Raw genomic sequence first — 19,087 nt, 5'->3', positions numbered from 1 at the left:
GAACCAATAGATGGCGATATTTCTCTTCCAATATCTGTTCTCTCTCTCTCTTTTAACGTCTGTTCGCTGATGGAAATCAGATACATCATTTTACTTTAATCATATACATGTCACTGTCAACATAAAAATAAATAAATGAAATACATAATAAATCACTGCAGTTGGTCTGTGTGGCTTTTAGATTCATGGTTCGTTTTAGATTAGATCGTGTAATATATTACACTACTTCCGCACATACTATAAGCCATTATGGATTCATATTAATTGTGTTTACAATAGGTTTTAATATTGTTTTGAATCTCGCCATGTAGTCGCTGGATGGACATCTAGTGGCTGGATGGTTTGCGCATGCGCAGTATGCAGATAGCGCAGAACTGCAGTTGTTGGTCGTTGAAGGAGGTGAGGTAAGCAGCCTGCTGAAATTGAGCGCATATTCGCTTTTCAGGAAACAGTAGTTATGGCATTAAAACGAAGTGGAATAACTGTGAATAAGAGCGTTTAAACGACAATCGTTGAGGCAGTTTGCTCCATCTTACGCATTAGTTTCCGTTTAATCAAAACTAAAGGAATGTTAGTTAGCTGTGGTGCTAACTTTACCATCACGGAACTGCATGAGCAAGAGCAAAGATCTGCTCGCATTATGTCTCGATATTATTAATACATTTTTACTAAGGCAGGCTGTGGAAACTCACCGTTGTCGTTATATAAATAAAACAGCAGGTGCTTTGAATTCAATAAGATAGCGGATATATACTAACCTTATATGAATGGTCTTGTATATGCAACATCAGACACATATGAAAATAATATACACATTTATTTGTGTTTTGTAAAAATGTGTACTTTATTTGAATTGCTGATGGTATTTTACAAATATCACTATTTTTGCTAAACCTAGAGAATAAGAAAAGTAAATGTATTTCTGGGATTTTAGTTAAAATAAATAAATAAACAAATAAAAATACATGTTTTCAAAATACTGTGTGTCTCTGAGTTGTATTTCAGCGTTAACGTTACAGAAGTAGTTCCTTAAAGGGTATCTAGAGAGCATTTTCATAAACCTGGTATTTTGTAATTTGTCTTTAAACATTGTTTCAAGCAGCTTAGTGTAGCTTAGTGTTATTCTTGTTTATTTTGATACAGGAAATACTGTCATACTTAAGTGTAGCATTAGATCAGATGGGATGGACATTTTGAGATTCTGTTTAAACACGTTTGAATGTCTCTGTTTTTTGATTGTGAAAATTTTGCATGTCATCTGCAGGGCTATTTTGCAACAATGTATTGTGGTGAAAATGTAACCTCAGTGCCATGTATATTCAAATGCTTTGTGTTCTGCTGTCTGCCTGCACTGCATAAAAAAAAAAAAACTTCTTTTTAAGTGCTGCTTTTTTTCTCAGACTTATAACGGTTAAAGATGACAACCTCTTGGAGTGATCGACTCCAGAATTATGCAGAACTTCCTGCCAACATGGATGGTTTATCCATGAAGAAATACAGAAGAGAGGTGCATCACAGGTACTTACGCATTGAACTTATGCTTTCAACTTTGAAGGCCATTGTCGTTACTATCTTGGTAACTTGAAAACAAATCCATTGTATTATACCTAAATTTAATCAAGACAAAAAGTTTTCAGAAATGGTCTCCGCTCCAGTTGAGATTATGATCAATAATAAAGATGTATATTCATTAAAATACTGAAACTTTATGTGCACAGTGCCACGGGTAGGAAAAATAGGCCTAACTTTCAGTCAGTTGTATATCGGTTATTAGCATTTTTAATTAGTGGTGCTTGCCTTTTTAAGGCGAAGCACACTATTACTATTCCTCATACTTATTAGTGGTGCTTGCCTTTCAAGGCAAAGCACACTATTACTATTGCTCATACTTATTCTTATTAGTGGTGCTTGCCTTTCAAGGCGAAGCACACTATTACTATTCCTCATACTTATTAGTGGTGCTTGCCTTCAAGGCAAAGCACACTATTACTATTGCTCATACTTATTCTTACTTATTATTATTAGTGGTGCTTGCCTTTCAAGGCAAAGCACACTATTACTATTGCTCATACTTATTCTTACTTATTATTAGTGGTGCTTGCCTTTCAAGGCAAAGCACACTATTACTATTCCTCATACTTATTCTTACTTATTATTATTATTCTTATTATAGATTCCGTCTGATTTTAGGCAGCGTAACTAGTCCATGAGTTTGCCACACCCCTGAAACGGGGCGTCAAATCGTGCGGGGTATTGTGGAAAGATGTGCTATGACTTTTATAAGCGATCGGGCGCGATTGATTTTTCGTACACCGGGCGAAAAATCGGGCGAAAAATCCTATAGACTTAACATTGCGCCAAACTTTCACGGATCGTGAGCCAGAGCGAGAATATCGCACAGACTTGTAAATCACCAGATTTGAAGACTTTATCAAGCTGAGCGAGAACATACTACACAGTGGGGTAAAAGTTTTACCCTGGGGTCAAGAGACCTCCAAACTTTTTACTATGGTGAGGTCAAACTGCACATGTGTTTTTCCTACTATGGTAATTTACATAGGAATTTTGCAAATCAATATAACTTTGCATTAAAATGTCATAGAGACGTGGGGGTGGGCTCGTTTTACTCAGCGAACCAATCAAAGTCTCTGAATCACTATGAAGGTGTCAAGCCACGCCCTAGCAACCATTTAGAGCGCCCTAGCAACAGATTCCATAGACTGCCATTATAATGGTTCAGATGGGTATCTTTGGATCAGAGCGTCATAGAGACATGGGGTGGGCTCGTTTGACTCGGGGGCAGCAAACGGCCAATCATGGAGTACTTCAGCTGTTCGTAGCCACGCCCCAGCAACCATTATCGATGACCTTAGCAACCAAAATCCAAACTTGCATATCTTCAAAACAGAACATGACAGAGACATGGGGTGGGTGCGATTGACTCAGGGCAGCAACCAGCCAATCCTGAGTCGCCATAGACATCTCCTATCCACGCCTTAGCAACCATTATCAAACACCCTAGCAACCCCAACTCAAACGGGCATATCTTTAAATCGAACGTCATAGAGACATGGGGGTTGGTTTATATCATTCATAGTGACAAGTGTATCATCATTGTCAGCTACCAAGCTGTTTCTAGCAACCAACCTATTTACCCTAGCAACCGAGGCGAGTTTTGCCACGGCAAGCACCACTCACATTTTCTTCAGGAAATGTACTTTCTAGTTATTCTTATTATTATAGATTCGTCTGATTTTGGCGCGTAACTAGTCCCGCAGAAGCTTTTGCCACACACCCCTGAAACGGCGCGCCAAATCGCGGGGTATTGTGGAAAGATGTGCTATGACTTTTATAAGCGATCGGGCGTCGATTTTCGTACACCGGGCTAAAAATCGCGAAAAATCCCATAGACGTAACATTGCGACCAACTTTGACGGCTCGTAGCGCAGAGCGAGAATATCGCACAAACTTGTAAATCACCAGATTTGAAGACTTTATCAAGCTGAGCGAGAACATACCACACAGTGGGGTAAAAGTTTTACCCCTGGGGGGCAAGAGACCCCCAAACTTGCCCCATTGACATAGTATGGTGAGGGAAATAAGCACATGTGTTTTTCCTACTATGGTAATTTACATAGGAATTTCGCAAATCTAAATAACTTTGCATTAAAATGTCACAGAGACGTGGGGTGGGCTCGTTTTACTCAGCGAACCAATCAAAGTCTCTGAATCACTATGAAGGTGTCAAGCCACGCCCTAGCAACCATTTAGAGCGCCCTAGCAACAGATTCCATAGACTGCCATTATAATGGTTCAGATGGGTATCTTTGGATCAGAGCGTCATAGAGACATGGGGGTGGGCTCGTTTGACTCGGGGCAAACGGCCAATCATGAACTACTTCAGCTGTTCATAGCCACGCCCTAGCAACCTTTATCGATGACCTTAGCAACCAAAATCTTAACCAAAACTTACATATCTTCAAAAAGAACGCTACACAGAGACATGGGGTGGGCTCGTTTGACTCGGGGCAGCAAACAGCCAATCCTGAGTCACCATAGACATCTCCTATCCACGCCTTAGCAACCATTATCAAACACCCTAGCAACCTTTTAGCAAGACCTATATCTTTGCATCAGAACATCGTGGCGACATGCTAGTCATGCTACCGACATGCTAGTCAATTTGCTAATCATGCTAAAAACATGTTAGCGACATGTTAGTCATGCTAGCGACATGCTAGTCACTTGCTAATCATGCTAAAAACATGTTAGCGACATGCTAGTCATGCTAGCGACATGCTAGTCACTTGCTAATCATGATAAAACATGCTGGCGACATGCTAGTCATGCTTAGCGACATGCTAGTCACTTGCTAATCATGCTAGAAACATGCTAGCGACATGCTAGTCATGCTAACGACATGCTTAGTCACTTTGCTAATCATGCTAAAAACATGCTACGACATGCTAGTCATGCTAGCGACATGCTAGTCATGCTAACGACATGCTAGTCACTTAGCTAATCATGCTAAAAACATGCTAGCGACATGCTTAGTCATGCTAATGACATGCTAGTCACTTGCTAATCATGCTAAAAACATGTTAGCGACATGCTGAGTCATGCTAAGCGACATGCTAGTCACTTGCTAATCATGCTAAAAACATGCTAGCGACATGCTAGTCATGCTTAGCGACATGCTAGTCACTTGCTAATCATGCTAAAAACATGTTAATGACATTCTAGTCATCTTAAACGACATGCTAGTCTCTTTGCTAATCATGCTAAAAACTTGCTAGCGACATGCTAGTCATGCTAGCGACATGCTAGTCACTTGCTAATCATGCTAAAAACATGTTAGCGACATGCTAGTCATGCTAGCGACATGCTAGTCACTTTGCTAATCATGCTAAAACATCTTAGCGACATGCTAGTCACTTGCTAATCATGCTAAAACATGCTAGCGACATGCTAGTCATGCTGGCGACATGCTAGTCACTTGCTAATCATGCTAAAAACATGCTAGCGACATGCTAGTCATGCTAGCGACATGCTAGTCACTTTGCTAATCATGTTAGAAACATGCTAACGACATGCTAGTCATGCAACAGAGGGCGAGTTTTGCCACGGCAAGCACCACTCACATTTTCTTCAGGAAATGTACTTTCTAGTTCTTATTATTATTATACTAGATTCCGGACAAATTTCGGTAGCAGAACTAGTCCCCGCAGTTTTTTCCACACACCCCTGAAACGGGCGTCAAATCGTGCGGGGTATTGTGGAAAGATGTGCTATGACTTTTATAAGCGATCGGGCGTACGATTTTCGTACACCGGGCGAAAAATCGGGCGAAAAATCCCATAGACTTAACATTGCGCCAAACTTTGACGGATCGTAGCGCAGAGCGCAGAATATCGCACAAACTTGTAAATCACCAGATTTGAAGACTTTATCAAGCTGAGCGAGAACATACCACACAGTGGGGTAAAAGTTTTACCCCTGGGGGGCAAGAGACCTCCAAACTTTTTACTATGGTGAGGGTCAAACTGCACATGTGTTTTTCCTACTATGGTAATTTACATAGGAATTTTGCAAATCAATATAACTTTGCATTAAAATGTCATAGAGACGTGGGGGTGGGCTCGTTTTACTCAGCGTAACCAATCAAAGTCCCTGAATCACTATGAAGGTGTCAAGCCACGCCCTAGCAACCATTTAGAGCGCCCTAGCAACAGATTCCATAGACTGCCATTATAATGGTTCAGATGGGTATCTTTGGATCAGAGCGTCATAGAGACATGGGGTGGGCTCGCTTGACTCGGGGCAGCAAACGCCAATCATGGAGTACTTCAGCTGTTTATAGCCACGCCCTAGCAACCATTATCGATGACCTTAGCAACCAAAATCCAAACTTGCATATCTTCAAAACAGAACGTCCACAGAGACATGGGGGTAGGTGCGATTGACTCAGGGCAGCAAACAGCCAATCCTGAGTCACCATAGACATCTCCTATCCACGCCTTAGCAACCATTATCAAACACCCTAGCAACCCCAACTCAAACGGGCATATCTTTAAATCGAACATCATAGAGACATGGGGGTTGGTTTATATCATTCATAGTGACAAGTGTATCATCATTGTCAGCTACCAAGCTGCTTCCTAGCAACCAACCAATCTACCCTAGCAACCGAGGGGCGAGTTTTGCCACGGCAAGCACCACTCACATTTTCTTCAGGAAATGTACTTTCTAGTTATTATTATTATAGATTCCGACAAATTTCGGCGTGTAACTAGTCCCGCAGTTTTTGCCACACACCCTGAAACGGGCGTCAAATCGTATGGGTATTGTGGAAAGATGTGCTATGACTTTTATAAGCGATCGGGCGACGATTTTCGTACACCGGGCGCGAAAATCGCGCGAAAAATCCCATAGACTTAACATTGCGCCAAACTTTGACGGATCGTGGCGCAGAGCGAGAATATCGCACAAACTTGTAAATCACCAGATTTGAAGACTTTATCAAGCTGAGCGAGAACATACCACACAGTGGGGTAAAGTTTTACCACTGGGGGCAAGAGACCTCCAAACTTTTACTATGGTGAGGGTAAAACTGCACATGTGTTTTTCCTACTATGGTAATTTACATAGAATTTTGCAAATCTAAATAACTTTGCATTAAAATGTCATAGAGACGTGGGGGTGGGCTCGTTTTACTCAGCGAACCAATCAAAGTCTCTGAATCACTATGAAGGTGTGAAGCCACGCCCTAGCAACCATTTAGAGCGCCTCTAGTAACAGATTCCATAGACTGCCATTATAATGGTTCAGATGGGTATCTTTGGATCAGAGCGTCATAGAGACATGGGGTGGGCTGTTTGACTCGGGCTGCAAACGGCCAATCATGAACTACTTCAGCTGTTTATAGCCACGCCCTAGCAACCATTATCGATGACCTTAGCAACCAAAATCCAAACTTGCATATCTTCAAACAGAACGTCACAGAGACATGGGGTGGTGCGATTGACTCAGGGCAGCAAACAGCCAATCCTGAGTCACCATAGACATCTCCTATCCACGCCTTAGCAACCATTATCAAACACCCTAGCAACCCCAACTCAAACGGGCATATCTTTAAATCGGAACATCATAGAGACATGGGGGTTGGTTTATATCATTCATAGTGACAAGTGTATCATCATTGTCAGCTACCAAGCTGCTTCCTAGCAACCAACCAATCTACCCTAGCAACCGAGGGAAGGCGAGTTTTGCCACGGCAAGCACCACTCACATTTTCTTCAGGAAATGTACTTTCTAGTTCTTATTATTATAGATTCCGTACGATTTTCGGCGCGTAACTAGTCCCGCAGTTTTTGCCACACACCCCTGAAACGGGCGTCAAATCGTGCGGGGTATTGTGGAAAGATGTGCTATGACTTTTATAAGCGATCGGGCGTACGATTTTCGTACACCGGGCGAAAAATCGGGCGAAAAATCCCATAGACGTAACATTGCGACCAACTTTGACGGCTCGTAGCGCAGAGCGAGAATATCGCACAAACTTGTAAATCACCAGATTTGAAGACTTTATCAAGCTGAGCGAGAACATACCACACAGTGGGGTAAAGTTTTACCTCTGGGGGCAAGAGACCCCAAACTTGCCCCATTGACATAGTATGGTGAGGGAAATAAGCACATGTGTTTTTCCTACTATGGTAATTTACATAGGAATTTCGCAAATCTAAATAACTTTGCATTAAAATGTCACAGAGACGTGGGGGTGGGCTCATTTTACTCAGCGAACCAATCAAAGTCTCTGAATCACTATGAAGGTGTCAAGCCACGCCCTAGCAACCATTTAGAGCGCCTAGCAACAGATTCCATAGACTGCCATTATAATGGTTCAGATGGGTATCTTTGGATCAGAGCGTCATAGAGACATGGGGGTGGGCTCGCTTTGACTCGGGGCAGCAAACGGCCAATCATGAACTACTTCAGCTGTTCATAGCCACGCCCTAGCAGCAACCTTTATCGATGACCTTAGCAACCAAAATCTTAACCAAAACTTACATATCTTCAAAAAGAACGTCACAGAGACATGGGGTGGGCTCGTTTGACTCGGGGCAGCAAACAGCCAATCCTGAGTCACCATAGACATCTCCTATCCACGCCTTTAGCAACCATTATCAAACACCCTAGCAACCTTTTAGCAAGACCTATATCTTTGCATCAGAACATCGTGAGCGACATGCTAGTCATGCTACCGACATGCTAGTCAATTTGCTAATCATGCTAAAAACATGTTAGCGACATGTTAGTCATGCTAATGACATGCTAGTCACTTGCTAATCATGCTAAAAACATGTTAGCGACATGCTAGTCATGCTAGCGACATGCTAGTCACTTGCTAATCATGATAAAAACATGCTGAGCGACATGCTAGTCATGCGCTAGCGACATGCTAGTCACTTGCTAATCATGCTAGAAACATGCTTTAGCGACATGCTAGTCATGCTAACGACATGCTAGTCACTTTGCTAATCATGCTAAAAACATGCTGGCGACATGCTAGTCATGCTAAAATGACATGCTAGTCATGCTAACGACATGCTAGTCACTTAGCTTATCATGCTAAAAACATGCTAATGACATGCTAGTCATGCTAAGCGACATGCTAGTCACTTGCTAATCATGCTAAAAACATGTTAGCGACATGCTAGTCATGCTTATGCGACATGCTAGTCACTTGCTAATCATGCTAAAAACATGCTAGCGACATGCTAGTCATGCTGGCGACATCTTTAGTCACTTGCTAATCATGCTAAAAACATGTTAGCGACATTCTAGTCATGCTAACGACATGCCAGTCTCTTTGCTAATCATGCTAAAAACTTTGCTAGGCGACATGCTAGTCATGCTAGCGACATGCTAGTCACTTGCTAATCATGCTAAAAACATGTTAGCGACATGCTAGTCATGCCAATGACATGCTAGTCACTTTGCTAATCATGCTAAAAACATGCTAGCGACATGCTAGTCACTTGCTAATCATGCTAAAAACATGCTGAGCGACATGCTAGTCATGCTAGCGACATGCTAGTCACTTGCTAATCATGCTAAAAAAACATGCTAATGCGACATCTTAGTCATCTTAATGACATGCTAGTCACTTTGCTAATCATGTTAGAAACATGCTAACGACATGCTAGTCATGCAACAGAGGGCTAGTTTTGCCACGGCAAGCACCACTCACATTTTCTTCAGGAAATGTACTTTCTAGTTCTTATTATTATTATACTAGATTCGGACAAATTTCGTGCCAGTAACTAGTCCCGCAGTTTTTCCACACACCCCTGAAACGGGCGTCAAATCGTGCGCGGGTATTGTGGAAAGATGTGCTATGACTTTTATAAGCGATCGGTGCGTGATTTTTTTCGTGACACCGGCGAAAAATCGCGAAAAATCCCATAGACTTAACATTGCGCCAAACTTTGACGGATCGTGAGCGCAGAGCGAATATCGCACAAACTTGTAAATCACCAGATTTGAAGACTTTATCAAGCTGAGCTTAAGAACATACCACACAGTGGGTAAAAGTTTTACCCCTGGGGCAAGAGACCTCCAAACTTTTACTATGGTGAGGGTCAAACTGCACATGTGTTTTTCCTACTATGGTAATTTACATAGAATTTTGCAAATCAATATAACTTTGCATTAAAATGTCATAGAGACGTGGGGTGGGCTCGTTTTACTCAGCGAACCAATCAAAGTCCCTGAATCACTATGAAGGTGTCAAGCCACGCCCTAGCAACCATTTAGAGCGCCCTAGCAACAGATTCCATAGACTGCCATTATAATGGTTCAGATGGGTATCTTTGGATCAGAGCGTCATAGAGACATGGGGGTGGGCTCGCTTTGACTCGGGGCAGCAAACGGCCAATCATGGAGTACTTCAGCTGTTTATAGCCACGCCCTAGCAACCATTATCGATGACCTTAGCAACCAAAAAATCCAAACTTGCATATCTTCAAAACAGAACGTCACAGAGACATGGGGGTAGGTGCGATTGACTCAGGGCAGCAAACAGCCAATCCTGAGTCACCATAGACATCTCCTATCCACGCCTTAGCAACCATTATCAAACACCCTAGCAACCCCAACTCAAACGGGCATATCTTTAAATCGGAACATCATAGAGACATGGGGTTGGTTTATATCATTCATAGTGACAAGTGTATCATCATTGTCAGCTACCAAGCTGCTTCCTAGCAACCAACCAATCTACCCTAGCAACCGAGGGCGAGTTTTGCCACGGCAAGCACCACTCACATTTTCTTCAGGAAATGTACTTTCTAGTTATTATTATTATAGATTCGGACAAATTTCGCGCCAGTAACTAGTCCCGCAGTTTTGCCACACACCCCTGAAACGGGCGTCAAATCGTGCGGGGTATTGTGGAAAGATGTGCTATGACTTTTATAAGCGATCGGGCGACGCGATTTTCAGACACCGGCGAAAAATCGGGCGAAAAATCCCATAGACTTAACATTGCGCCAAACTTTGACGGATCGTGAGCGCAGAGCGAGAATATCGCACAAACTTGTAAATCACCAGATTTGAAGACTTTATCAAGCTGAGCGAGAACATACCACACAGTGGGGTAAAAGTTTTACCACTGGGGCAAGAGACCTCCAAACTTTTACTATGGTGAGGGTAAAACTGCACATGTGTTTTTCCTACTATGGTAATTTACATAGGAATTTTGCAAATCTAAATAACTTTGCATTAAAATGTCATAGAGAGGCGTGGGGTGGGCTCGTTTTACTCAGCGAACCAATCAAAGTCTCTGAATCACTATGAAGGTGTGAAGCCACGCCCTAGCAACCATTTAGAGCGCCTAGTAACAGATTCCATAGACTGCCATTATAATGGTTCAGATGGGTATCTTTGGATCAGAGCGTCATAGAGACATGGGGGTGGGCTCGTTTGACTCGGGGCTGCAAACGGCCAATCATGAACTACTTCAGCTGTTTATAGCCACGCCCTAGCAACCATTATCGATGACCTTAGCAACCAAAATCCAAACTTGCATATCTTCAAAACAGAACGTCACAGAGACATGGTGGAGTGGTGCGATTGACTCAGGGCAGCAAACAGCCAATCCTGAGTCACCATAGACATCTCCTATCCACGCCTTAGCAACCATTATCAAACACCCTAGCAACCCCAACTCAAACGGGCATATCTTTAAATCGAACATCATAGAGACATGGGGGTTGGTTTATATCATTCATAGTGACAAGTGTATCATCATTGTCAGCTACCAAGCTGCTTCCTAGCAACCAACCAATCTACCCTAGCAACCGAGGGCGAGTTTTGCCACGGCAAGCACCACTCACATTTTCTTCAGGAAATGTACTTTCTAGTTATTAGTGGTGCTTGCCTTTCAAGGCAAAGCACACTATTACTATTGCTCATACTTATTCTTACTTATTATTATTCTTATTATTATAGATTCCGTGACGATTTTCGGGCGTAACTAGTCCCGCAGTTTTTGCCACACACCCTGAAACGGGCGCCAAATCGTGCGGGGTATTGTGGAAAGATGTGCTATGACTTTTATATTTATCGGGCGTCGATTTTTAGTACACACACGGGCGAAAAATCGGGCGAAAATCCCATAGACGTAACATTGCGACCAACTTTGACGGCTCAGAGCGCAGAGCGAGAATATCACACAAACTTGTAAATCACCAGATTTGAAGACTTTATCAAGCTGAGCGAGAACATACCACACAGTGGGGTAAAAGTTTTACCCCTGGGGGGCAAGAGACCCCCAAACTTGCCCCATTGACATAGTATGGTGAGGGAAATAAGCACATGTGTTTTTCCTACTATGGTAATTTACATAGGAATTTCGCAAATCTAAATAACTTTGCATTAAAATGTCACAGAGACGTGGGGGTGGGCTCATTTTACTCAGCGAACCAATCAAAGTCTCTGAATCACTATGAAGGTGTCAAGCCACGCCCTAGCAACCATTTAGAGCGCCTAGCAACAGATTCCATAGACTGCCATTATAATGGTTCAGATGGGTATCTTTGGATCAGAGCGTCATAGAGACATGGGGGTGGGCTCGTTTGACTCGGGGCAGCAAACGGCCAATCATGAACTACTTCAGCTGTTCATAGCCACGCCCTAGCAACCTTTATCGATGACCTTAGCAACCAAAATCTTAACCAAAACTTACATATCTTCAAAAAGAACGTCACAGAGACATGGGGTGGGCTCGTTTGACTCGGGCAGCAAACAGCCAATCCTGAGTCACCATAGACATCTCCTATCCACGCCTTAGCAACCATTATCAAACACCCTAGCAACCTTTTAGCAAGACCTATATCTTTGCATCAGAACATCGTAGCGACATGCTAGTCATGCTACCGACATGCTAGTCAATTTGCTAATCATGCTAAAAACATGTTAGCGACATGTTAGTCATGCTAGCGACATGCTAGTCACTTGCTAATCATGCTAAAAACATGTTAGCGACATGCTAGTCATGCTTTAGCGACATGCTAGTCACTTGCTAATCATGATAAAAACATGCTTTGGCGACATCTTTTAGTCATGCTAGCGACATGCTAGTCACTTGCTAATCATGCTAGAAACATGCTAGGCGACATGCTAGTCATGCTAACGACATGCTAGTCACTTTGCTAATCATGCTAAAAACATGCTAGCGACATGCTAGTCATCTTGCAATGACATGCTAGTCATGCTAACGACATGCTAGTCACTTAGCTAATCATGCTAAAAACATGCTAGCGACATGCTAGTCATGCTAGCGACATGCTAGTCACTTGCTAATCATGCTAAAAACATGTTAGCGACATGCTAGTCATCATGCTAGGCGACATGCTAGTCACTTGCTAATCATGCTAAAAACATGCTAGCGACATGCTAGTCATGCTAGCGACATGCTAGTCACTTGCTAATCATGCTAAAAACATGTTAGCGACATTCTAGTCATGCTAACGACATGCTAGTCTCTTTGCTAATCATGCTAAAAACTTGCTAGCGACATGCTAGTCATGCTAGCGACATGCTAGTCACTTGCTAATCATGCTAAAAACATGTTAGCGACATGCTAGTCATGCTAGCGACATGCTAGTCACTTTGCTAATCATGCTAAAAACATGCTAGCGACATGCTAGTCACTTGCTAATCATGCTAAAAACATGCTAGCGACATGCTAGTCATGCTAGCGACATGCTAGTCACTTGCTAATCATGCTAAAAACATGCTAGCGACATGCTAGTCATGCTAGCGACATGCTAGTCACTTTGCTAATCATGTTAGAAACATGCTAACGACATGCTAGTCATGCAACAGAGGGCGAGTTTTGCCACGGCAAGCACCACTCACATTTTCTTCAGGAAATGTACTTTCTAGTTCTTATTATTATTATACTAGATTCGGACAAATTTCGCGCAGAACTAGTCCGCAGTTTTTTCCACACACCTGAAACGGGCGTCAAATCGTGCGGGGTATTGTGGAAAGATGTGCTATGACTTTTATAAGCGATCGGGCGTGCGATTTTTCGTACACCGGGGCGAAAAATCGCGAAAAATCCCATAGACTTAACATTGCGCCAAACTTTGACGGATCGTAGCGCAGAGCGAGAATATCGCACAAACTTGTAAATCACCAGATTTGAAGACTTTATCAAGCTGAGCGAGAACATACCACACAGTGGGGTAAAAGTTTTACCCCTGGGGGGCAAGAGACCTCCAAACTTTTTACTATGGTGAGGGTCAAACTGCACATGTGTTTTTCCTACTATGGTAATTTACATAGGAATTTTGCAAATCAATATAACTTTGCATTAAAATGTCATAGAGACGTGGGGGTGGGCTCGTTTTACTCAGCGAACCAATCAAAGTCCCTGAATCACTATGAAGGTGTCAAGCCACGCCCTAGCAACCATTTAGAGCGCCCTAGCAACAGATTCCATAGACTGCCATTATAATGGTTCAGATGGGTATCTTTGGATCAGAGCGTCATAGAGACATGGGGGTGGGCTCGTTTGACTCGGGGCAGCAAACGGCCAATCATGGAGTACTTCAGCTGTTTATAGCCACGCCCTAGCAACCATTATCGATGACCTTAGCAACCAAAATCCAAACTTGCATATCTTCAAAACAGAACGTCACAGAGACATGGGGGTAGGTGCGATTGACTCAGGGCAGCAAACAGCCAATCCTGAGTCACCATAGACATCTCCTATCCACGCCTTAGCAACCATTATCAAACACCCTAGCAACCCCAACTCAAACGGGCATATCTTTAAATCGGAACATCATAGAGACATGGGGGTTGGTTTATATCATTCATAGTGACAAGTGTATCATCATTGTCAGCTACCAAGCTGCTTCCTAGCAACCAACCAATCTACCCTAGCAACCGAGGGCGAGTTTTGCCACGGCAAGCACCACTCACATTTTCTTCAGGAAATGTACTTTCTAGTTATTATTATTATTATTCCGGATTCCGGACAAATTTCGGCGCGTAACTAGTCCCTCAGTTTTTGCCACACACCCCTGAAACGGGCGTCCAAATCGTATGGGTATTGTGGAAAAGATGTGCTATGACTTTTATAAGCGATCGGGCGTCGATTTTTTCGTGACGCCGGGCTAAAAATCGCGCGAAAATCCCATAGACTTAACATTGCGCCAAACTTTGACGGATCGTAGCGCAGAGCGAGAATATCGCACAGACTTGTAAATCACCAGATTTGAAGACTTTATCAAGCTGAGCGAGAACATACCACACAGTGGGGTAAAAGTTTTACCCTTGGGGGGCAAGAGACCTCCAAACTTTTTACTATGGTGAGGGTCAAACTGCACATGTGTTTTTCCTACTATGGTAATTTACATAGGGAATTTTGCAAATCAATATAACTTTGCATTAAAATGTCATAGAGACGTGGGGGTGGGCTCGTTTACTCAGCGAACCAATCAAAGTCTCTCAATCACTATGAAGGTGTCAAGCCACGCCCTAGCAACCATTTAGAGCGCCCTAGCAACAGATTCCATAGACTGCCATTATAATGGTTCAGATGGGTATCTTTGGATCAGAGCGCATATAGAGACATGGGGTGGGCTCATTTGACTCGGGCAGCAAACGCCCAATCATGAAGTACTTCAGCTGTTCGTAGCCACGCCCTAGCAACCATTATCGATGACCTTAGCAACCAAAATCCAAACTTGCATATCTTCAAAACAGAACGTCACAGAGACATGGGGTGGGTGCGATTGACTCAGGGCAGCAAACGGCCAATCCTGAGTCATCATAGACATCTCCTATCCATGCCTTAGCAACCATTATCAAACACCCTAGCAACCCCGACTCAAACGGGCATATCTTTAAATCGAACGCCATAGAGACATGGGGGTTGGTTTATATCATTCATAGTGACAAGTGTATCATCATTGTGAGCTACCAAGCTGCTTCCTAGCAACCAACCAATTTACCCTAGCAACCGAGGGCGAGTTTTGCCACGGTAAGCACCACTCACATTTTCTTCAGAAAATGTACTTTCTAGTTCTTACTTATTATTATTATAGATTCCGTGACGATTTTCGTGCCAGAACTAGTCCCGCAGTTTTGCCACACACCCTGAAACGGGCGTCAAATCGTGCGGGTATTGTGGAAAGATGTGCTATGACTTTATAAGCGATCGGGCGTCGATTTTTCAGTACACGGGCGAAAAATCGGGCGAAAAATCCCATAGACGTAACATTGCGACCAACTTTGACGGATCGTGGCGCAGAGCGAGAATATCGCACAAACTTGTAAATCACCAGATTTGAAGACTTTATCAAGCTGAACGAGAACATACCACACAGTGGGGTAAAAGTTTTACCCTGGGGGCAAGAGACCTCCAAAGTTGCCCCATTGACATAGTATGGTGAGGGAAAAATGCACATGTGTTTTTCCTACTATGGTAATTTACATAGGAATTTCAGTAAATCTAAATAACTTTGCATTAAAATGTCATAGAGACGTGGGGGTGGGCTGCGTTTTACTCAGCTAACCAATCAAAGTCTCTGAATCACTATGAAGGTGTCAAGCCACGCCCTAGCAACCAATTAGAGCACCCTAGCAACAGATCCCATAGACTGCCATTATAATGGTTCAGATGGGTATCTTTGGATCAGAGCGTCATAGAGACATGGGGTGGGCTCGTTTGTCTCGGGGCAGCAAACGGCCAATCATGAACTACTTCAGCTGTTCGTAGCCACGCCCTAGCAACCTTTATCGATGACCTTAGCAACCAAAATCTTAACCAAAACTTACATATCTTCAAAAAGAACGTCACAGAGACATGGGGTGGGCTCGTTTGACTCGGGGCAGCAAACAGCCAATCCTGAGTCACCATAGACATCTCCTATCCACGCCTTAGCAACCATTATCAAACACCCTAGCAACCTTTTAGCAAGACCTATATCTTTGCATCAGAACATCGTGGCGACATGCTAGTCATGCTACCGACATGCTAGTCACTTTGCTAATCATGCTAAAAACATGTTAGCGACATGCTAGTCATGCTTAGCGACATGCTAGTCACTTGCTAATCATGTTAAAAACATGTTAGCGACATGCTTAGTCATGCTAAGCGACATGCTAGTCACTTGCTAATCATGATAAAAACATCTGCTGGCGACATGCTAGTCATGCTAACGACATGCTAGTCACTTGGCTAATCATGCTTTAAACGCCAATGCGACATGCTAGTCACTTGCTAATCATGCTAAAAACATGTTAGCGACATGCTAATCATGCTAACGACATGCTAGTCACTTTTGCTAATCATGCTAAAAACATGCTGCAGCGACATGCTAGTCATGCTAGCGACATGCTAGTCACTTGCTAATCATGCTAAAAACATATTAGCGACATGCTAGTCATGCTAGCGACATGCTAGTCACTTGCTAATCATGCTAAAAACATGCTAGCGACATGCTAGTCACTTTGCTAATCATGCTAAAAACATGTTAGCGACATGCTAGTCATGCTAGCGACATGCTAGTCACTTGCTAATCATGCTAAAAACATGCTAGCGACATGCTAGTCACTTTGCTAATCATGCTAAAAACATGCTAGCGACATGCTAGTCATGCTAGCTGCATATGGTAGTCACTTTGCTAATCATGCTAAAAACATGCTAACTACATGCTAGTCATGCTAGCGACACGCTAGTCACTTTGCTAATCATGTTAGAAACATGCTAACGACATGCTAGTCATGCAACAGAGGGCGAGTTTTGCCACGGCAAGCACCACTCACATTTTCTTCAGGAAATGTACTTTCTAGTTTTAAATGTAATATGGTGAGTAGCATGTTTACTGTTGTCATGCAAATATGTTGTTCTGTGGATGCACCTGTTTATATGTCTGTCTGTGAAAATCTGTCGGCTTCGTTGTTGAAAGTATGTCAGCTTGCATGTGATTTATGCAAAAGTTGTCTATTGCAGTCTTTTTGTTCAATTAAAAGAATGAATTGTTTTCTCAAGCGTGACCAACTATTAAATGTCTTTCAGTATTACACAAAAAAATATTTTAAATGTCCTTTGTAACGGCGTACGTTCACATGAAGATTCTCGTATTCCATGTGTATTTACTTTAAGCCTTTTGGCATGTCAGCATAATATTTGCAAGTTCTAAAATGCTGTGTTTGTTATGATAAACAGTCATTTCATGAGAACAATCCATATTTACATGCAGGCTATGCTATAAATGTGTTTTTCTCATGGAAAAAACATCATGGCAGTCACAAAGTGCAATTTAAAATAAATAAAAAATAGTCTGTTGGTATGAAGACCTGAAATGTCATTTCTAAGCATACAAGACTTATAAGACACAAGAATTATTTATGTAGTGCCGTTAGCCAGTGTGTACTGATATAATATATAGTCCATGTATTCCTTTATTACAAAGCTTACCACAGGAACTGGCCCACTGTCATCCTTCTATGAGGTATGCCAAAGTTATTTTTGTTGACCTGCAGTGCTGACTGATTATCTGTTTTGTAATTGATGTTTTTTTTTCTCCCATGTACTCATCACAGCACAGCACTAAAAATACAAAATGAACAAAACCATCAATGCTTTTGCACTGTGCTGTGATTGTATGTAGGTGTCCATAGGAAGACCTGTGATGGGATTTGAATCTGTGAGATCATTCCTTCATTTTGCCTTCCCCTAGCCATATGTCCTTCATTCTTCCTCTTAACACATCACTTAACCGCTAATTTATTCCTAGAAATATTTTAAATGTCTTACTGCAAATGCGGAGCTGAATTAAGATGGTCTAGCATCAGGTGAATTCAAATAAAAATATATCTTTTAAAATCAAGTAAAAATAACTGACCATAGCGCAATTTCAAACCCTTTCAACACAATAACAGATATTTGATTTAAACTTAAAATCACTATTATTAAATCAACTATTATGTCGCAGCAGTTTACAATTTTATCTTTTAACTGTAATTTAAAAGTCTTGTATAAAAATGCATAGTTTGATTGATTAATAATAGCCGTTCATATACTAATATTATTTTTATGCATCATGTATCAGTTTATAGAAGGAAAAAAAAAAAAGAAAAACAGGTTTGTAAAACAGATGTGTTCAGCAGGCTATGAAGTTGTTTTAAAATGTTTTAGTCATTACCACCCCAAAAAAACTTGATTTAACTGTAAATCAAGGAATATTACAGATTTGCTCCACCTCATACTTTGCTGTTGCTGGCCGAAATAGGATTAGGATTAAATATCATTTAACCAAATGTATTAATTCTTTTACAGGTCACAATACGTCAGTGTGACTCATTATCTACACTAACATAAACTCCTTTAGAACTGAACAGCTCACGGATTGTGTTCAAGGCAATGGAATAATACAGTCTGCTGAATTTAACACAGAAAACGTATCGCATCAGTGGCATTTATCTTAAATTGACTGCTTTTATCTCTGCAGAGTTTTGTCAATAGAAGTTTGGCAATGGAGAAGATAAAATGCTTTGGCTTTGA

At 42.0% G+C, this 19,087-nt stretch overlaps 1 long non-coding RNA gene across 1 annotated transcript; it reads left to right on the top strand.

Annotated features, from left to right (window-relative positions):
• The first annotated feature begins 101 nt into the window (after positions 1–101).
• On the top strand, positions 102–18,446 carry LOC122357134. The gene is made up of 3 exons (XR_006252427.1): positions 102–404; positions 1,401–1,518; positions 17,997–18,446. It is a non-coding gene; the product is annotated as an uncharacterized LOC122357134 (long non-coding RNA).
• Positions 18,447–19,087: the final 641 nt, after the last annotated feature.

Source organism: Puntigrus tetrazona, chromosome 13 (genome assembly GCF_018831695.1).
Source record: "Puntigrus tetrazona isolate hp1 chromosome 13, ASM1883169v1, whole genome shotgun sequence".
NCBI lineage: Eukaryota > Metazoa > Chordata > Actinopteri > Cypriniformes > Cyprinidae > Puntigrus > Puntigrus tetrazona.
This window is presented reverse-complemented; position numbering and strand designations above follow the sequence as displayed.